At 34.3% G+C, this 22,905-nt stretch overlaps 1 long non-coding RNA gene and 1 pseudogene across 3 annotated transcripts in view; one reads left to right on the top strand and one right to left on the bottom strand.

The window, feature by feature from the left end:
* LOC308552985 overlaps positions 1 to 22,905 on the bottom strand; it is a 206,504-nt gene that overhangs the window by 132,572 nt on the left and 51,027 nt on the right. The window lies entirely within an intron of this gene.
* LOC308553571 (high mobility group protein B1 pseudogene) lies at positions 7,236 to 7,811 on the top strand (annotated as a pseudogene). The gene has a single exon. The product of its transcript is annotated as a high mobility group protein B1 pseudogene (transcript).

The raw sequence follows: 22,905 nt of genomic DNA, 5'->3' as shown, positions 1-22,905 counted from the left end.
GTTCCCATCATTCTTTGACCATTTTCTTTATTTATGGTATAACAAGGCATTCTAGGAAAGGTTCATTTTTTCTGTACTTAGATTCAGTCTTTTTACCAAGAACCCTATTTTTCTTTAGTGAAGAATGGCCTTTAGAAACCAAGATCTGGGCTCTGAATGTGCTCATTGTTACTGGTATATCATTGTTTCTATGCCCTCTTAGTGGACAAGTCTGAAGAATATTCTTCAACAGTGTTCTCCTTGGCTCCTCTTATTTTTAATGAATTTACTTATTTTCTCAAACCTATTTAATATACAAAAAGTAGTTTGAAAATTGATAACTCATGACAGTGTAAAAAGTAAACTTACTAATTAATCAAAATTATTGGTAGTTCTTTAACAAACTTTATACACAGTAAAGTGTTCACACTTTAAGTGTACATTTTTTATTTTTGACAAATGCATATACCTATGTAACTCATACCTTTATCAAGATATAGAATATTTTCATAGCCTAGAATGTTCCCTCCAGCCTCTTTCCAAAGAAGATAAATCAGAAATGAGATTAGAATTTTAAAATGTAATGAACTGCATTTTAATAACTAGACTGATAAGTCATGAGATTTTAAAATATATAGAGAGAAAAGGTGTATTTTGTTTGTTCCTATGTTTGATAGTGCATGATTCAAATAAGCAACTGGAAAATATACTTTAGTAATATAGTACACAAAATACTTTTATATGCATTTTGCCAGGTTTTATTTCAGTAACTTCTGTTCTTTTTACAGATAAGACTACTAAAGCTCAGGGAGGATCCAGACTTAACTCAGTTTAAAAAGTTACTTTGCATCCCCGTGATTATTCTATAACAATCAATTTGTACTTCTTAATCCCTTCACCTTTTTTACCTATTCCCCAAACCCCCTGCCCTCTGACAACCATCAAAATGTTCTCTGTATCTCATTCTGTTTCTGTTCTGCTTGTTTGCTTATTTTGTTTTTTAGGTTCCATTGTTGATAGATATTTATTGCCGTTTTATTTTTCATATTTTTTATCCTTCTTAAAGACGACCCCTTAACATTTCATATAATACTGGTTTGGTGGTAATAAACTCCTTTGCTTTTTCTTGTCTGGGAAGCTGTTTATATCTGCCCTTTGAATCTAAATGATAGCTTTGCTGGGTATAGTAATGTTAGTTATATGTCCTTGCTTTTCATCACTTTGAACATTTTTTGCCTATCCCTTAAGGCCTGCAAGGTTTCTGTTGAGAAATCAGCTGAAAGTCTTATGGCAGCTCTCTTATAGGTAACTAATTGCTTTTCTCTTGCTGCTTTTAAGATTCTCTCTTTGTCTTTAATCTTTTGCATTTTAATTCTGATGTATCTTACTGTGGGCCTCTTTGGGATCATATTGTTTGGGACTCTCTGAACTTCCTGGACTTGTATGTCTATTTCCTTCATTAAGTTAGGGAAGTTTTCTGTCATTTTTTCAAATAGGTTTTAAATTCCTTTCTCTATTCTCCTTCTGGCATCCCCATGATGTTAGTTACAAAATAGTTATGAGGATTTAAAGTACAGCATAGGGAATACAGTCAATATTCTAATAACTATGCATGTTGTAAGATGGGTATGAGATTTATTGGGATGATCACTTAGTTATATAATGTCTTATCATTGGGGTGCACACCTGAAGCTAATATACTATTCTATGTCAACTGTAATTGGAAAATAAAATGACTTAAATTTTAAAAGTTGCTTTGTACTATCAATACTATTAGAAGTTATGGATTTCTATATGTAACAACTTGAAAATTGTTTTTATATTTAACTTAAACAGAGACCTAATTCAACTAGTTTAAAAAACAACAACAAATCAGTATGGCAGTATTCTGGCCATCAGTTAAAACTTTTGACTAACATGTTTCAATACATTCTCATTCAATTTCTTACTAACATATCATTGGACACACAGAAAAAAAATCAACACTTATACTACAAAAAGCCAAAATCGACAGATAAATTAATGAGAGAATCTGGAAGGAAATTGATATAAATTATGAAGCAGATTGAATTTATTAATAATAAAATCTGCTTATGCTTAAACACAAGATGAATGTTGGGTTTGCTTCATGAAAACGAGTATGGTGGATGTTGCTAATTTATTACCAATTTTTCACTTCCTTTCTACAATCTAACTGATACACTTTCCTATTTGACTCTGCAGTAGGCAGCTCTCACTGAGATGGGCAAAATATATTTTCCTGCTCCATTTATTTTGAATTTGGCTATTAACTTGCTTTGTTCAATGGAATGTGGACAACTATATAACTACCATTTCCAAGCCAAAATCTTTAAAAGTATACTGTTTCCACTTATTCCTCTACACTCCCACAAGTCCCCATGAGGACATATCCCAGGTACAAGGAGGGTGGGAGATACATAGAGCGGAGCAAGCAACTGAGATATTAAGCCACTGAGATACTGAGGTTTCTTCTTTCATTGCAAAAACAGATTAATGCACAGAGATTGCCTGGGAATAATGCACAAGACTGAGAAGCAATTTCTGACTTAGGGACACAGAGTATTTCTTTCTACTCCTCAACAACTGTTTGGTTAGGACAAATATACTCTTTACCTTGTTATTTTCAGCTCATTGCAATGATTGCTGCATACAACAGAGATTGAAATAAACAACCCTGGAAAACCACTTCAGTTGGTGGTAAGGGGTAGGATGAACCCTTGGGTAGTTTAGGATGCTCTAAGAAATACAGGTACCAGGGGAACATGACTTTGGTTAAGAGATGCTCATGAGCACTCTACTAGTACAATATGGTAGAGTAGTAATGTGTCATAAACTATATTTGCCTGTAAGAGCAGAAAATATGAATATAGGAGTAAAATGCCACCTGAGTAGAGAGAAAAATGATGAAATCTTGTTAAAGGTGAAGAATTGGACTGGGGTCGGGGACATCAATTTGCATTCCAGCTTTAGTCAGAAAATCACCATACAAGAGGGGAGACAGATTAAAAAAAAATTGTTCTTTACTGATGATGAGTATAAAGAAATACTGTAATATGTTTTCTAGACAGATGATGTATAAGGAGAAAAGTAACACCAATCAATGTAAGAGCAAAAAGTGCTGTGGGTATGAGAAAAGATGCTGGAAAAAGCAATCAGTAAACTAAGAAGAAAAAATCCCCTGAATATAATCCAATACTAAATCCAAAAGAATTTTTATGAAACCATTTGATGAACTCAATAGTGTAAAAGAATATAGGAAAAATAGGAAAATAAATTCACAAGGAAGGAGGATTATGAAAGGAATAACTACAGCAATGGATAAAAGTGCAACAGTAATATATGTGTAGATGTATATATGACAAAAAATATGAAAAATTTATATATATAAAACAATAAAAAGAAAAATATTTAATTGTATATATTTTTTGGAAGTATGTGCCACAATTTAAAGTGTTGATATTGAATATTTAGGAGGGTTTTCAATTTATAAAATTATAAATAAGGATTTGTTTTAAAGGATACTAACATTTTTATTTTACATGATTATTTTATTTTTATGAAGTTAAAAAATATTCAGGATCTTTTTAGATGGCTATAAGCTTTTATATGTAGGACTCGGAAAAATACTAATAGCACTCTGAAGTCTTATCTAATGATAAATGGGTTTTAACTTTTTGATGAATAAAATATTTCTATTCTGATTATTTCCTTAGATTATATTCCAGAAATTAAGACTCTTTGGCCAAAATATCTAAGTTGAGGACATTATGTGACTTCAAAAGTTTATTCATGTTCCTCATACCACCTTCCTCCCAGACAAATTGCTCTCTACAATGTTCTATTAATTGACACTCCCATAAGCAATGCAGTGTGTCAGTTTTTAGCCAGAAAAAGCATAAACAGTTAAAATGCTCAAGGAAGTTGACAGAATTATATTAATCCAGGGATCTTTTTTGGAACTCCTGGGAAAGAGAAGCTATCTTTCTTACACTGTGGAGCTGGGAGGCTGTGCTCTGTGGTGGCCAGGAACCCGAAGGGGCCGGGGGGGGGGGGGAGCGGGGGGAATGAAGCTAACACAGAGAAGAGACATGTTTGGAGAAAATCTAAATTCTGATGATCTCACTAGAATTCTAGTTATTTCACATTACTTCAAGCAGTATCCCAGATTATTTTATTTATATTATATCAGTGAACAATGATTTTTTTCCCCCCTTAGGACAGTTTGAGTTGGATTTCTATCCCTTAAAACAGAATGATGTATCCTGACTAACACACAGGTAATTACAACTTATTTTTCTGTAATTACAACTTATAATAGCATGGTCAAGTACACTAAATATTTTCAAATACACATTTTCACTCTAACCTTTCAGAGTTTTGATCTCAGATTGCCATTTAAAAACTGATGAATTTGAAGTTGACTTCTGTTAGAAGCTCAACTCTAATACCCACAATTTAGAATTTAAAAGAAATGTTTTGTTTTTGTAAACTATGCATATATTGCATGGATGCCTAGTAATGAAGTATAAGTGAATTTTACTTTGTTATTTCTGTTTTCTACATGGGGAAAATGTAAACGGTCTCTGAAGAGAACAGAAATAAATGTTCTGCTTCCTTAAGCAGCAGGCATATTTTAGCATTTCCATTAACATATTTTTTTGTTGTAAACAATCCTATTCTATCACCTATTTTAGGAAAATAATATATTCCGCCTGAAATAGGATTTATTTTTGTTGGTTAAAAAGGCACTGGTAACTTAAATCTTAGATAGAGCATCATGTTTGTGAGATGCTGTGCCATTTAGCTATTTATATTTGTTATACAGATAATTACTTGTGATTGGTGTTTCAGAGTTCACCAACTCATTTCGACCTCAGATACATTTGCACCTTTCAGTTTTTATTTTTTATTCAGTTTAATTTTCACCCAAGGACAAGCTTAGAGAGAGGAAGGGATTGGGGGAGAGAGAAACATCCAGCAGTTGCCTCCCATATACCCCCAGCAGAGATAAAGCCAGAAACCTGGGTCTGTGCCCTGACTGGTAATCACACCTGGACTATTTTGGTGCATGGATGAGGCTCTAACCACCTGAGCCACCAGGCCTGGGCCTTCAGTTTTTATTTATGCTCTATTTTTGCATAAAAATCTGTTCAAATACAATGCCAGTGTAAATGTGTCTCCAGTCAGGATACTTAGAATCTTTGCCTAAATGATCTATAAACAAGAAAGAACTAAAGTTTTCCTGCCAAATCTGGAGCTCCTCTTCTCTCTCCCAGATAGAGTCTTTGTGCAGTTTCTATCATGTTTCATTTTACCTTCTTCTTATAAATCAGGACAACAATTTTTTTTTTTTTTTTTTTGTAAAGGGCCAAATAGTTAATCCTATAGGCTTTGTTCACCATAGGGTCCATCACAATTACTCATTTCTGTTGTTGTAAAAGAAATGCAGCCATAGACAATGTGGTGTGTACCAATATATCTTTATAAAAGTAGACAGTGTAGTTTGGCCCACAAGCTGTAGTTTTCTAATCCCTGTAGATAGCTAATTTTCTCATTGGCCATGAATTTAGGAGACATGCTATATTAGAGGATAATACTATGTTTTAATAATTGCAGTGTTTGTAGATTTCATATGTCTATAATCATAATTCTTGCTCTCAAGACATAGGCAGGATTATGAGACAATTTTCAACAAAAACATGCAGACAATGCATTCATACTTAGCAATATAATAATATAGTTCACTTTGATCTCTAGCAGGCTAGCAATTTCCATAAAATTGATTATGTTCTGAAAGGTCTGAAGAAACTTTTTTTTTTTGGATATAAGGAATGGGGTATGGGAGAGTAGTTATAGGGAAAAAACTAATATTATTGAAAAGTTGACAACTGGGACATCTACAGATAGTCTTTTTTCTTTTTTCTTTTTTAACTCTTTAAACTATTATTTATGAGAAACAGACTGAAGGTAAAAGGTACAGAGCAGAAAGAGACATGCAATTTCCCAGCTGCTAATCCAACTCAGCTAATCAGAAACATAAACATACAATAAAATCATTGAACGGAAGTGGCCAGATTAGGTGTCTTAGTCTTGTTCTTGACCTCAGATGGAAAGCTTTCAGTTTTTCATGTTGAGTTTGGGCTTATTATATATTGCCTTTATTATGTTAAGGTGCATAACATATGAAAAGTAATAATAATAAATATTATTCAACCTTAAAAAAGGAATCTAACCCCTGAAACAACATGGATGGACCTGGAAGACATTATACTAAGTGAAATAATTAGACACAGAAAGACAATATTGTATAATCTCACTTATATGTTGAATCTAAAATAGTCAAATTACTAGAAGCAGAGAATATAATGATGGCTACTGTGGGATGAGTGGAAAAATAAATAGGGAAGTGATAGTCAAAGGTCCAAAGTTTCAGTTATGTAAAATGAATAAGTTCTGGAGATCTACTGTACAGCAATTGTGCCTATACTTAACAATACTGTATTGTATACTTAAAATTTTCCAAGAGAATAGACCTTATTTTAAGTGTTCTTATTAATAATGAAGATTGGAGGGCTTTTGGGATGGTGATGGATATGTTTGTGACCTTGATGGTGGTGATGGTTTCATAGATAGATACTTAGCCCCCACCTCATTGAGTTGTATACATTAAATACATACAGCTTTTTACATGTCAATCAGATCTCAATAAAGTGGTTAAAAAAAATCATCTCATTTGTATGTGAATAATAAGCATAAGAATTCATTTTGGTATCTATTTCTATATACTAACAGAAAGAAGAAGGTATATCAGAAATCCCACTGGAAATAATATACAAGAAAGTTGTTCCAGGAAAAGAAGACATTTTAGAAAAAATATACCCTATAATCTTAAAATTGAGAACAAGATACCCTTGATTTCATAAAATATTTTTCAGAGAAGAGTTAATAAAATAACAGAATGACATCAAACGTGACAATAGAGGGCAGTGCTCATTAAACTGTAGATTACAACACTTACTACCAAAATGAAACACATCAGAATCAAAGAGAAATGGACTGTATACAAAGTCAGTTATAAATGACAGACTTGAAGGGAAAAATATCACAATAGACAATTTAAAAGAGCATCAGACAGCCGTTGCAGTGCACTGAGCTCCACTGAGACAGTGCCGGGGCAAGTGCGAGCTGGACTGGCACCGGGTGACTGTGTGCTTGTTGAGGGAAAGTAGTTAAACATGGGCAAAGGAGATCCTAAGAAGCCAAGAGGCAAAATGTCATCATATGCTTTCTTTGTGCAAAGTTTCTGGGAGGAACACAAGACACAGCACCCAGATGCTTAAGTCAGCTTCTCAGAGTTTTCTAAGAAGTGCTCACAGAGGTGGAAGAGCATGTCTGCTAAAGAGAAAGGAAAATCTGAAGACATGGCAAAGGTGGACAAGGCCCATTATGAGAGAGAAATGAAAACTTATATCCCTCCTAAAGGGGAAACAAAGTTCAAAGATCCCAATGCACCCAAGAGGCCTCCTCAGGTCTTTTTCTTGTTTTGTTCTGAGCATCGCCTGAAAATCAAAGGAGAGCACCCTGGCCTATCCATTGGTGATGTTGCAAAGAAGCTGGGAGAGGTATGGAGTCAACAGTGCTACAGATGACAAACGGCCTTATGAAAAGAAGGCTGCTGAGCTCAAGGAGAAATACGAAATGGATACTGCTGCCTACCGAGCTAAAGGAAAGCCTGATGTGGCCAAAAAGGGAGTTGCCAACGCTGATAAAAGCAAAAAAAAGAGGAGGAAGACGAAGATGATGACGAATAAGTTGGTTCTAGCACAGTTTTCTTTTTCTTGTCTATAAAGCATTTAATTCCCCCCCAACCTCTACACAACTCACTCTTTTTAAAGAAAAAAATTGAAATGGAAGGCTATGTGAGATTTGTTTTTTAACTGTACAGTGTCTTTTTTTGTATAGTTAACAGCCCTGTCCTGGTGGTATTTTCAGTAGCCACTAACCTTGCCTGGTATAGTATGGGAGTTGTGAATTGTCAGAAATTAAAGCAGGTTCTTGCTGGTGCACAGCACAAATTAGTTATATATGGGGATGGTAGTTTTTTCATCTTCAGTTATCTCTGATGCAGCTTACATGAAATAATTGTTCTGTTAACTGAATACCACTCTGTAATTGCAAAAAAAAAAAAAAAGTTGCTGTTCTGTTGACATTCTGAATGCTTCTAAGTAAATACATTTTTTTTTAATTAGGAAAAAAATAAAAGAGCATCAGAATTGCTAGATGAAATAAAAATAGCTAGGAAATACAAAAATGGTCTGATATAAACATATTGTGTTCCTGAAAAAAAGTACAAACAAAGCAGGAATAATATTTAAAAATAAAGGAATAGCTAGCTGTCTTGACTGAAAGGACATTTAATTGTCATCTAAAAGGGCAGAACTTCATAAATGAAAAACTGAACAAAAACAACAAAACATATCTCGTGAAATTACGAAATTTCAAGTACAAAGAAAAAATCTTATAAAGCATTTAGTTATGAATAAAACAACTCAGCTATAGGAAGAAAAAATATTTTTGCTACAGCCTTTACACAAACAATGAAAAATGCCAGAAAATTATTAAAATATCTGCTACAGAAGTTCTTTTTTTATTTAAAAGTTAATTGATTTTGGAGAGAGGATGGGAGAGAGAGAATGGGAGAGGGAGGGAGGGAGAGAGAGAAAAAAACATTAATGATGAGAGAGGATCATCTGGGGATCAAGCCCATTGAGCCCATAACCTGGGCATGTGTGCTAAACAAAAATGGAACCGTGACCACCAGATTCATTGGTAGACACTCAACCACTGAGCCACACCTACTGGGCTGGAAGTAGTTCTTAAAGTGAAGTCTGAGTTCCTTAGGAGGCTCAAAAATTTCCATGTAGCTTATAAAGGTCAAAATAATTTCACAAAAATACTAAGATATCATTTGCTCTTTTATCTTTTATTTTCTATGAACGTCTAATGGAATTTTCTGGAGACTATATGATATGAGATATTGTAAGAGACTGAAGCAGATATGAGAGGCTCTTTGTTTTCTATTAAACTGAACATTCAAGAGATTTGTAAGAATGTCAAACAATGTGGTCAAAAAAGATGGTAGATGTGATTTCAATCTTTATTAAGATTTGTTTTTTGGTCTAATATAATCTAGACTGAACAATGTTCCATGTGCTCTAAGATTCCTTTTTCTTTAATAACTTAGTAACCTTGAGCTAGATATTTCAACTTTCTAAACTCTGGTTTCTTTATTCATGAAGTAGGCTGTGTGCTGTGATTTTATAATTCCTAGCACCAACCTCTTTGTGGCTCTACTTAGGGTTCCCTCTCTTGGCAGTACTACCAGAATTCCCCTTCCTTTGTACCTGACAGAGCCTCAGCAAATTAATGTGTTTCCTCTTTTAGTTATATTTGCATTACAATCAGGAGTAGAGATTTATGCTTGGTAACCCCTCCCACCATACTAGAATCCACAAATATGAAAAAGAATGGTTGAAAAAGTACAGGGCATATTCTGGATGTTTTTAGTATTTACTATATGGAAGACATTCTGCTAGATAGTGGGATGTAAACAAGGAGATAGCAAAAGTGTAACAGAAGATAAAGGCATCTAACAGAGAAGCTAAGATAAATGTTATTGGAAGCATAGACGGAATGAAGCATATCACTGAGGGTTTGTGAGGTTTCTTAGAGGACCAAACCACTAAAGGACATGTCCTGATTTCTAGCAATAAGAATATTTTATCCCAAGGAAGGGAAACATTCAAATTCTTTTTCCAATATCTAGTTTCTCTGAACAGAGCTTTTTATATGTATATGCCTGATATTCCAAACAAATATGCATAGCCTGGTAATTACATAAGCACATGAAATATCCAAAAAGCATCAGAAAACAGAGAGCAAAACATGATCTTTACCTTCAAGATCTCAATTTTCTCTTTCTCAAAGTCAACTTACTTTTACAGATCTAACATTTCTTAGTAAGTAAATGTGCCTGACATTTACACTTTTCTCAATTTGAATTTTCTGTTTTGCCCACTTGATAGAACTGAGTCTAAACTAATGTTTTCCAAACTCCCACATAATGTTTATTTTTAAATATCCCCCACCCCCATATATTTTCTCATCATGAGCAAAATAGCAAGGTTCAAATTCCAGATTTATCAGTTGCATGCTAGGAAAACAGGAAAGATGTCATTTATTCTGAATACCTGTTGCTTTGTAAATTAGGTACTGTATGTAAATTTTCAGCACAGTACACAGTAGACATAATAGTGACTAGGTCAATGAGAGAAACCTGTCTGCTCTCTTACCCCAGTGCAAGATGGAGAATACTCTTTGCTTTCCCAGTTTTCTCAATCATTTGTAACCTGATGTGATTGTGAGCAAAATTCCTGCTAGATTTTCAGTGTGCCAAACCAAAAGATAGGGGAAGAATAAGCAATCTAATCCTGTCTAATCATGTATTCTTATAACACTTGTTATATTACATCTAGAACTCGACTTCTGAAATTAAAAGTCACAAATTCACTGCCACAAACATACTCTGGTTTTACCTTAAAAATAAAACACTTGCCCAGGTGTGGCTCAGTGGTTGAGCATTGACCTAGGATCCAGGAGATCGGGGTTTGATTCCCGGTCAGGGCACATGCCTGGGTTGTGGGCTTGATCCCCAGCAGGGGGCACACAGGAGGCAGCCGATCAATGACTCTCTCATCATTGATGTTTCTCTCTCTCTCCCTCTCCCTCTCCCTCTCCCTCTCCCTTCCTCTCTCTGAAATCAATAAAGGTATATTTTAAAAAATGATGGTCTTGTGCCTCTGGCATGAACTGCAGAGGAATAGAAGGATATCAGAGAAACCTCACAATATCATCTTTCTTCCTCTAAAGGTCACTTGCTGTCTTGGCACTTTCTTTAACCTAGATGTCTACCATTCTTCTCCTGTATTAAACACAGTCCTATTTAGTTTTAGAGGAGTCTTTATAGATATTTTCAGCAACTTCTCACTTGCCAGAAGAAAAAGTATAGTACAGTTTATGACTGACATACCCATTTGATTTGAAATTTTTTTTATTTATACAAGATCTATACATTCCATCAAATGAAAGTAAAACTTGTTTTTAGTGTCCCATGGAGTTGACCATGTAAGATGAAAATAAAACCAGCAAAGATTTTATTATAATTAATGGTGCTTAGGATGGTGCATGCCTCCCTTGGCCTGAAATGAGATCAGGGAGTTATATGATCAAGTGACTTTCCGAATAGAGATGAAAATGTTATTTTTTATAAGCTTCATTTTATAATTCTAGCAAAAGACTATCAAATTTTACTCGTGATATTTTTAAACCTATTTTATAGTCCCAATACTATTCTATGTTAATGCCATAGTTTTAGTAGGAATTAAAGTAGGGCTCAGAGGAGTATAATTTCCAGGAGCATACTTCATGGTACTTTACAAATTATTTTATTCTTTTGGCCTCACTTTATTGGCTTTTTAAAGATACTGGCTATATTATACTATAACACTCACACTAGATCCTGTCTTCTCACAAACACCCAGTTTTTATATTTATTATGTTCTCATTCAAGGTGCCTAAAGCATTTTGTGTCCTGAGGGTCGGAATTAGGCACCTTGAATGACAATGTGAACATTTTGAGGATATTTGAAAAGGCAATTGATGTTACTATAGTGGAGGACAGCAGCTGTAAATAGACAGTATTATACATCATTTAAAACTTTTTTTAGACCAGGTCTACAATGACTTATCCACATTTCCATATACATAAAGCTCTACAACTACAGGACTCTTTTTTACTTTTCTTTAAAATATTTTTTGAGAGTTTGATGCTAAATCTAACACAAAGTGAGGCTATTTAAAATATTTGTCCCACTAGTGTGAATATTCATGTTTGCTATATGTATATATTAATATGGTTAGAGAGTATGCCATTAGTCTTTGCTGAGTATTATATAGTGATATGTCATAATAAATTTTAAAAATTATTGTAGGATAATATATGTAAAGAATAACATATATGTTGTAGGGTTAGACAGTTTACTAAAAATTTTTCTTGCTTTTTGAGGTAGGCCTACAGTGCTAAGAACTTTCCTCTCAGGACTGCTTTTCTGTGTCCCATAGATTTTGGGTTGTTGTGTGTTCATTTTCATTTGTTTCCAGGAAGTTTTTTCTTTATCTTATTGGTAAACCCATTCATTGTTTAATAAAATGCTATTTAGCCTCCATGTGTTTGAATGTTTTTGTGTTTTTTCACTGTAGTTGATTTCTAATTTTATGCTCTTGTGATCTGAGATGCTTGATTATGATTTCAATTTTCTTGAACTTGTAGAAACTTGTTTTACATTTAAAGTTGTTAATGACAGATACTTATCTATTGCCATTTAAATTCTTTATGCCTATGTTTCTTTCTCTCTTTCTTCTTCTTATTACAGTAGCCCCTTTAACATTTCCTGCAATGCTGGTTTGGTGATGATAAACTCCGTTAGCCTTTTTTTTTGTCTGGGAAGCTCTTTATTTCACCATCTATCTTGAATGACAGTCTTACTGGATAAAGCAGTCTTGGTTTCAGATCCTTGTTTTGCATTACCTTGAACGCTGCATGCCATTCACCTCTGGCCTGTAGTGTTTTTGATGAGAAGCCTTATGGGAGCTCCTTTGTAGGTAACAGCTTGCTTTTCTCTTGTTACCTTTAAGATTCTCTCTTTGTCTTGAATTTTTGGCATTTTAATTATGATGTGTCTGGGCTTAGGACTCTGTGCCCCCTGAACTTGTGTGACTTTTTCCTTACCAGGTTAAGGAAGTTTTCTGCCATTATTTCTTCAAACAGGTTCTCTAGCCCTTGCTTTTGACCTCCTCAGGTACTCTTATAATGCGAATATTGTTACATTTCATTTTGTCCCCCAGCTCCCTTAGACTGTTAGAAAGCTCCCCTGTGAAGCCATGAAGACCAGGGATTTTGTTTGCTGGGAGTTTTTTTATTACTGCTTCAATTTCATCAGTTGTTATTAGCCTATTGAGGCTTTCTGATTATTCCTGATTCAGTTTTACATGATCTCACTCATATGTGGAATCTAATAAACAAAACAGACTGAAGAACAAAATAGACCCAGAGACATAGAAGCATGGAGCAGACTGATGAATCTCCGTGGGAAAGTAGGGGTGGAGGACTGAGTGGGGAGAGATTAATCAAAGAACTTATATGCATAACCCATAGACACAGACAATAGTGTGGTGAAGGCCTGTGGGGGGGGGATGATGTGGTCAGTGGGGAAAAAAGGGAGGATATCTGTAATACTTTCAACAATAAAGATTAAAAAAAAATAATACATTTGTGTATTAGTTTGCTAGGGCTGTTATAACAAAACATGATTGATAGACTAGGTGGCTTAAACAATAGTTCCTTATTTTCTCACAGTTTGGGAGGCTAGACATCCAAGATCAAAGTGTTGGTAGGTGTTGTTTCTTCTGAGGCTGCCCTGCGTGGCTTGGGGATGGCTGCCTTCTCACTATACTGTCACGTAATCTTTCCTCTGTGCACTTTGCTCTGGTGTTTGTATGACCTAATCATCTCCTCCTCTTATAAGGGCATCAGTCGGATTGGATTAGGGACCATCCTAAGGGTCTCATTTTAACTTAATTACCTCTTTAAAGGCCTTATCTCCAAATATATTCCACATTCTGAGGTACTAGTGGTTAGGGCTTCAACATACAGATTTTGAGGAAATGCAGTTCAGCCCATAACAATATGAACAGTTTGGTAAAGTTTTTCAGAAACACACACCATTGCCAGTACCACAGAAGCCTCTCTGTGTTCCCTTCTAGTCACTACTCCTGTACCAGCAAGCGAAACCTCTGCTGATTTTTATCTGCATACATTAGATATTTTCTCTTGTATTTTATATGAACGTAATCATATATCATGTGCTGTTTTGTATTTAGCCTCTTTCAATTAACTTCACCCATAGTAGCTTGCATAGTTGTAGATAATTCATTCAAATTGTATAATCTGTTAATAAATCTACTTGTTTATCTATATTACCACTAATGGGCATTTGAATAGTTTCTAGTTTTGAACTATTACAAATAGTACTGCTATGAATTTTCTTTTACATGTCTTTTAATGAGCACTGTCAAAGGGTAGAACTGTCAGTCATAACATATGCTTATATTCAGCACCAGTAAATCTGCTATATTGTGTTTCAAAGTTTCCAGACCAATTGAACAATGTCATGCATGCGATACCTATTTCACAAAGGAAGGCTCTGTAATTTAGAATCAGTGTAGTAAGTCAAATATGGCACAGGGAAAGAATTACAGAAGAACTTTGAGTCTCCAGAATACTTACTGATGATTTTAAGATGTCACACATACATCAGGTAAGAATGCAAAGTACTATTGTACTAACACTAAGTCAAGGACAAAATGAACATGCCTTTGCTTAACTACTTTCCTTAACTGACAAAAATAGACATAATTTTTAAATAATCAAAGGTTAGAAATAAGAGAACATCCTGACTCAAGAAGCCTTGATTAATGGCTATCATCAATAAATCAACAAACAAGTATAGGTGAAGATGTGGAGAAAAGGAAACACTTGTGCACTGTTGGTGGGAATGCAGATTGGGATAGCCACTGTAAAAAGCAGTATGAGGTTACCTTAAATAATTAAAAATAGAATTGCCTTATGATCTAGTGATTCTGCTTCTGGTACTATATCCAAAGAAGCCTGAAACACTAATTCAAAGAATATATGCACCACTATGTTCATCCCAGCATTATTTATAATAGCCAAGATTTGGTAGCAGCCCAAGTGTTCATCAGTAGATGAGTGGATAAAAAAGATTTGGTACATGTATACAATGGAATACTATACAACTGTAAAAAAGAAGGATCCCTTACCCTTTGAGACAGCATGAATGGATCTGGAGAGTATTATGCTAAATGAAGTAAGCCAGTCAAAGAAAGACAAATATCACATGATCTCACTTATGTGTGGAATCTAAGAAACAGAATAAGCTAAAAAAAAATAGAAAAAAACCTCATAGAGAATAGACTGACAGCTGTTAGAGGTTAGGGGGTAGGAGGGCTGGGTGAAGAAGGTGAAGGTATTAAGCAAAGAAAACCCCCAAGAAACCCCTCATAGACACAGACAACAGCATAGCGGGGATAAGTGGTGATGGAAGGAGACCTGACTTGGGGTGGTGAACACACAATACAATATACAGATGACGTATTATAGAATTGTACACCTGAAGCCTATATAATTGTATTAACCAATTTCACCCCAATAAATAAAAATAAATAAAAAGCATTGATTATACCATTAACAGATTATCAAGGAAAGTTTTGAGGAACATTTTTCCAGAAACAATGATTAAAGAAGTTTTTTAAGGTTGTGATAATCTCTCAGGAATTCAAATACCTTACTACCCTCTAAACTTTGAGGGGTGGTCATGACAAGGAGTGCGCTTATCACTTTCTCGTTTGCTCTCAATCCATTCCCTCAACTTCTCCCAACCTAATTTGCATTAATGGATACTGAATTCTTCAAATTATCTTTCCAAAGATCATTTACCAAGAGGATTCTCGGTGGGTTCAGCGAACAGAAATGCAATAAGGAGTTTGGAGGAACTGAGAAAGGGAAATAACCAGTACTTTCTGTTTCTACTCTTTTTCTAGGCACCCTCTACCACAGTTTCAATTTCCATTGAAACTGGTCACACTGCCTGGCCGGGCCTGGCTCAGCTGTTGAGCTTCGACCTAGGATCCAGGACATCAAGGTTCGATTCCCGGTCAGGGCACATGCCTGGGTTGCAGGCTGGATCCCCAGTGGGGGGCGTGCAGGAGGCAGCCGATCAATGACTCTCATCATTGATGTTTCTATCTCTCTCTCTCTCCCCCTCCCCCTTCCTCTCTCTGATGTCAATAAAGATATATATTTTTTAAAAAAAGAAAAGAAACTGGTCACACCATTTTTGTCTTTGGTTTTTCCAAATCCAAAGATGTTAGAGTCTTCTACTGTTGGTATTTTTTAGTTGCCTCACAATCCCTTGTTTGACTTTCCAGCTTTTTCATGTCTTTGTAACTAATTCACTCTATTAACATATGTAGGATGAGCTTTTGCTAATTAAACCCTAAATGCAGTTTTGGTATCAGAAGTGGGTCCACAGAAGAAACTTTCAATCTGGGATCTGGGATTGGATTACTTCCCTCAAGGAGCTTCCTGACTTAAAAGCACTTTTTTTTTTTTTTGTGCTAAAGGAAAATGTGATGCTAATAATTTATGGTGTGCAGATGCATCAGGATAATTCATATCACTACATATTATCACTTTTAGAGGTTTGAGGTAAAATGCCAATTTTGGAAAATGTTTTGAGAAATAAGTATTTACTTGCTGCTTCTAACAGTTGTGCAGAGCTTTGAAAAAGGCAAAGATAGGCTCAGACTTTTAAACTTTCATCTCCAGGTATCAGAATGTGTTTCCTTTAAGGCCTTAAATATCTGTGGGTGTTTTTTTTTTTCTTTTTCTTTATTTTGTAGCCATAAGGCAGGCATGGCTAAAAGTCTGACCTCAAATCTAATTAGGCTGACTGTAGAATTAAAACATAACTCAAATGCATGACATTGCCACATTTTTTATGTTAGGATTTGAGCATTGCCTTGGAAGGAGTGGAACCCTCAGGTTGGGATAAGAAATTCTGAGAAGACAAGTGAGTCCGAAAAGTTGAGCCTTGCTCACCAGTAGCAGTACCCTTCCTCCAGTGTCCGAGGAAACCAGACTTCCCTTTCTTAAAACTGTAGTGAGTTCATCTGAGATGTCTGCTTGTAAGAAAATATCTATCATATCTCAATTTTATTACCCTTGTTGCTCTAAGACTGGCAATTAGAAAAATGTTGGAAGAAATTTTGATGAATGACTCTTACAGCTTTACTTAGGTTAGATATCAAAATATATTCATTTGGTTTGGATATGTGTAATTGATAAATGAAAATCACAATGAAGCATTCATCACAGGCTTGCAGAACATAAGCTTAATACACAAACAGTTAATCTAAGAATGTGGCTTTGTTTTAAAAAAGCTAACTAAGCACTTGTTAAAAAAAAAAAGCCAGAACATCTTTTACTTCATATTTTATAAAAAAACTTTGAGCATGTTTTTAAAGAAAATGGTATTTTCTTTCTGAAAGTTAAAATCATTGCTATAAACATAGTCATATTTGTCATGTTAACTTTAATTTTAATTTATAACAAGGATACTGGGAAACAGAAAGTTGAAAGATTTTATGAAATCAGGAGACTTTGGTTTAGTTACACTAATAATGATACATATAAATTGCCTACTCTTAATCTTTTAAAAATATTCCAAAATTCTATTTTCTTACATACAAGACATACACTCCTCAGGAATCATTTCTAAATATTACCTCATATTGTTTGGATAGTAAGAATAAAATGAGAAAAACATTTGATTTGGTGTTATGTGTGTGTGGGTATGGATGTGCATTTAGAAAATGCTATAGGACAGTAAAAAGTATAATGAAATTGTACCTTATGACTTCTGACCAAATGGATTTTCTGACTGATAAAGCACTCTAAGAATATAAAGTGTTATTAATTAGGATAATGCATATTTAGAGAAAACAAATGTAAGCACTTTTTTTTTTTTTTTTTTTTTTTTTTTTTTTTTTAATGGTGATGGGCTCTGAGCTCTTAGTTCCAATCCAGGAAAATGAAACCGAATGATTTCATCTTTTTCCCCCTTAATGTGCACAGGAGGACTAAGAAGGCTGGGCAGGATCAGAAAGGGTAGAAAACTAACACAAACATAGCTTATTCTACTGTGAGATCAGTGTGAGGCCTCATCTGCGCTATTCTATTGTGTGATGCTAGTAGAATTAAAGATAAAATGTAGTTGGAAAAAGCTCAGGAAGATGTAACTTAAATGGCCAAAATGATGAAATGGCTCCATGAAAAATGAGATTAGGATTCTCCAACTTGAGAACATGAATGTGAAGAGAATAATGATTAAAATGAATAAACTGGCCTCTCAGACTGATTCTAGCTCAAGGAAATCTTGGGGGAAAAATGACGAATAATGGTAGCTAACTTTATCAAATATTAACAATCTGTCAGATTCTGTTCTGAGGGCTTTATACATGCTTATTTATGTACTCATCAAAATAATTAGACACAGCAGATGCTATTCGTTTTCCCACTTTGTAGATGATGAAACTGAAGGTGACCCCAGTTAACTTACATGACACCATGTTAAAAAACTGGGCTGGCATCTGAATTCTAATGGTATAGACATATGGAAATGGTTTTCAAATTGTAATATATATAAGATTTTCTGAGATTGTTTATTAAAAATGTGGATTTCTGGCCAAAGAATTAAGTGTATAGCCCAGAAATACACATTTTAAAAACACAAGTACTAATGCAAGTGTATCTATGACCTATACTTGAAGAAATACCAGGTTGGTAAATAAATACTTCCTGAAAATCCATTCAATAGATGTATGACTTTGGTCCAATTATTTAAAACCTTACTTTCCTGATCCACAAAAGATATAGGATAATAAGAATATTAATATCAGTAACTTTAAAAATGATTAAGCAATTTACCTATTAAAGTGCTGATCATAGAGTAATTAATACATATTAGTGTTTATTTTAAAGCAAAGTTAGCTATGACTGTAGTTCAGTCATAGTTATTCTACTAAGTAATTTTGCTGCTGCTTCTTACATATGTACATTTTGAAGCAATATTTTCTTTTTCATACAAATATTTTAAATTTCATATGTGGCTCCATTCTCTATTTGAGACTATTTCTTTTTGTGTGTTTCATTTACCTTTTATTGCACTATGTAAAACTTCCCTCGACTATTCCAATCCACAATAGTCTCTAGCTAGATGCCAATTATGGAATCCCTGCCACTTTCCAAACACCATGTTAGTCAAACTCTAGGCCTTTAATCCCCATAAGTATTACTCTCCAATCTTTATAGGAAATTCAAACAATGTGTTTAAAGGAGAAGTAGAAAATCAGGAGCCAGAAACATACTGAAGTTCTATCTATGGAGCTCAAGGTCAGTTAACTACACTATCTCTTTTGACTTTACCCTCTCTACAACTCATTAGAGTTTACAATTTTCTCACGCTATTGCTCAGCAACTTTTATGTGTTTATTAGTTTTAAAAATTGTTATATTTTATGAATAGCTACAAAGAAACCTATAATTCACATACTTTATTTTTAATCCTCAAAACTAAGATATATTTATAAAGTTAGGTGCATTTATTCCTTAAAGCTTCAAAGTCAAATAAGAATGTATACACACTTTGAATAATTATAAAGGCAATGTTTATTAAAGTGTGTGTATACGTTTTTTGGGGACACCCTATAGTTAGTGGTTGGAGGATATATGATTTGGACCCATGAATATCTGGTGTCAAAGTCCACTATTTTCTTCATACTTATTCAGTCATTCAGTAATTGATCTGAGTGCTCACTAGTAACCAGGCTTTACAAATAGCTTGGAATACATTCATGTACAGAGAAGAAAGTCCCCTGGCTTTAATAAACTAACATTTTATAATGTGGTCTTTCAATTTTTTGACTATTGTGAGCACCTTGAGGGCAGCAGCCAAGTGATAGACTAACAGAGACAGGGGCCAGATCTCTCCAATACAGTTGCCTGAAGCATACTGACTGACTGAGGAATCTTATAGTTGATCAACTCAAAGAATAGTAACACACTATAAGGGCCAATTAGTAATTCGTTGTACTTTATCCCAGTGCTTCAAAATAATCTCTTCTTCCAGACTCCAATGCAAGGCACAATGAATCCCACAGCACTTCCATAATAGCTTTTATACTACTAAGGAGAGTACTTATCCCATTTCACTACATTGGTTGTTTATTTGTCTTCATTATTTTTTATTGAGCTTTAAGATCTTTATAGACTAGGTTCAATTTTTTAAAAAAATTATATCCATGGAAATCTACAGGGTGGGGAAAAAGTAGATGTACAGTTATTAGTATGTGAAACACAGAGTTTACTCTTGTATTATTATTTATTAATTATTTTCCATATGAACAACTGTAAACCTACTTTTGCCCCACCCAGTATATCTGGGAAATAGGAAGTACACAAATTTCTGTTGAAATAAGGGAGAAAAAAATCTTACCTAGTAATTTTATCAATACATGGCATTCTCAAAAGGAATAAATATATGAAAGTATATATATACATATATATACATATATATATATATGTAAGTATAAATGAAACAACTCATACAACTAGAATACCACCATTCATACAACTAGAATAACAACCTTTTTCAAGACGTGAGCACTCAGTGGGCTTAAGCTTAAATTTTAACTATGCCACTTACGCTCTATTTCATCTAACTTCCTAAGCCTGAATTACATTATCTAGAAATCTCATATAGTTTAGATAGTTACAAGTCATTTTAAAATTAAATGAGACAATATGTGTACTTATAGATATACCACCCTATATGAAAGTAACAAGATATAATAATCCCTTATCTTGGATTATCAATCTACTCATATAAAATTGGTATAATACAGTGATTTAGGAACTAAGCTTTCAAATCCAAGGACTGAAATTAAACTTCTAGTTTACCAATTTTAAAAAGTGGGATCTTAGACATGCTTCTTAACATCGTAAAGTCTCAGGTTTCTCAGTTGGAAAAAGTAAATTTTATTAATTGTACCTCATCACACATAATGATTCTATGAGAGTTAAATGAGGAAATACACTAAAATTATTAGCATACTGCTTTAAATTTAGGAAGCCATAAAAACTTCAATATCTTATTCATTTTTAGAAAAGTGTACAGTTAAACATTATTTAGCATGTTCAGGCACCATGCTAAGGGAACATGACCAAGACTAAGAAATGTCCTTCCCCAGCCAGTTTGGTTCAGTGGTTAGAGCGTCAGCCTGCGGACTGAAGGGTCCCAGGTTCGATTCTGGCCGAGGGCACGTGTCTCAGTTGCAGGGTCTGGGTCAGGGCACATGTGAGAGGCAACTAACTCGTGCCTCTTTCACACTGATGTCTCTCTCTCTCTCTCTCTCTCTCTCGCCTCCCCCACTTCCAGTCTCTGCATAGCAATGGAAAAAATATTCTCTGGTGAGAATTAAAAAAAAGAAAGAAATTTCCTTTGTATTTCCTCTACTTCCTCCAGTTTCATCATATGTGTGGATGTCTAATCTATGATGTATTATTCTTACATAGCTGTTACTCTAGAGGAACTAGATTTGCCTTTTTCATTCAATTTAAATATTACCAGACTCTTAAAATATAGATTAGTCATTAACCTAACTTGTGTTAATTGATTTTTTTCTTGCATCATGAAAATTATAGACAACAAAAATAAATATTGCTTTGCTATTTACTCCTATTTAGTAATTTGAGCAAAAGTGAGATCAAGGCATTGGATCCAATACTGTTCTCACTTCTAAATATGCCAGGCTGTGAAAAATCTGCATTTGGTTTCCCTTATACATCTTGAATGTATTTCATGTATTTTTTTAATGTTTTTTTATGATCTATTTTCTCACCAAACTCCACATGCCTGATGGAAGATGTAAAAAAGCTATTCCATATGCTTTGTATAAAATATGTTAAAGGCAGAAAATTGGGCACAAAACTGTCTACTTAGAAAAAAATGAGCTGAACGATTACATGATTTTTCCATCTGAAGAGGAAAACTATAATTGATCTTTTTGAGTTTAAATTTCCAAATTAAAAATTCAGGTGATAAAAATTTAGTAAACAATAAAATAATTGGTCTTTTAAAGATAACTGTTTATAAAAAAGTGTGTATTGGTTTATAAAGATAAGTGTGTATTACTTGAGGTATACTTTCTAAGGTAATTTATAATACAGCTATGACAGATTAAGAATTATGCAAAAAACAGGAGCAAGGTTTTTATCTAATTTATTAGTTTATAATTTATGCCATAAAAATTTTAAAACAACCTAAAATAAAAGGAACATATTCAATGTTTTAATAAGCATATATTAATGAAGCAAACTATACAACAAATATTTCATTGATGGAATTCAGATTATTTAGGGTTAAATTTAGGTCCTAATCTTTCTGTATGGTAAAATTTTTAAAAATTAAATTTAAATATTTTCTGTAACATATAGTTTTAGTGCTCTTCAGGAATGTGTGAGGAAATGCTTTAGGTCTCATAATGTGTTTGATGAATTGTAACTTAGTTGATATTCTTCATAACCCAAGCAAAGTATTATTATGACCCTTTTACAGATGAGAAAACTGAAATGGAAAGCAATTAAAGAAGCCATGCAAGTTCATACAAAGTTAGGATTTAAATTGTGAGCTGTCCAATTCCAATGCAAAGCGTTTTTCCCACTACTTAATGATGTCCATTTGCTACTGTTGTAATAACCTGGTTATTATTTAACAGGAAAGGAGGAAAGGAAGGCTAGTAATATAGGCAAGCCATTTACACAGCTTTGCCCAAAAGCTGCATTTAACATTCTCCAAGCCTGTTCCCTGATGATTAATGGGGCAAGGGATTAGATAAAGGCGGTTTAGACACATGTCCAGTAAGGTCTGACCAGTAAGGTCTGAGTGACATGGGAAAAGCTTGCTGGTCAATCACACCTGGAAACAGGTTGGCCAGGATGGGTGTGACCACTGTAAACTCACAAAATCTAAATGTATAAACTTCCAAACAAAGGAAATTCCTGCTCTCTTGGCTCCAGGGCCCTCTCAGAGTCCTTGTGCAGGGGCCTCTCTCCTGTGTGCACATGGCGCATCCCCTGTGGGCTCCACAC

The sequence above is a fragment of the Miniopterus schreibersii genome (genome assembly GCF_964146895.1).
Source record: "Miniopterus schreibersii genome assembly, chromosome: 2".
Classification (NCBI taxonomy): domain Eukaryota; kingdom Metazoa; phylum Chordata; class Mammalia; order Chiroptera; family Miniopteridae; genus Miniopterus; species Miniopterus schreibersii.
This window is presented reverse-complemented; position numbering and strand designations above follow the sequence as displayed.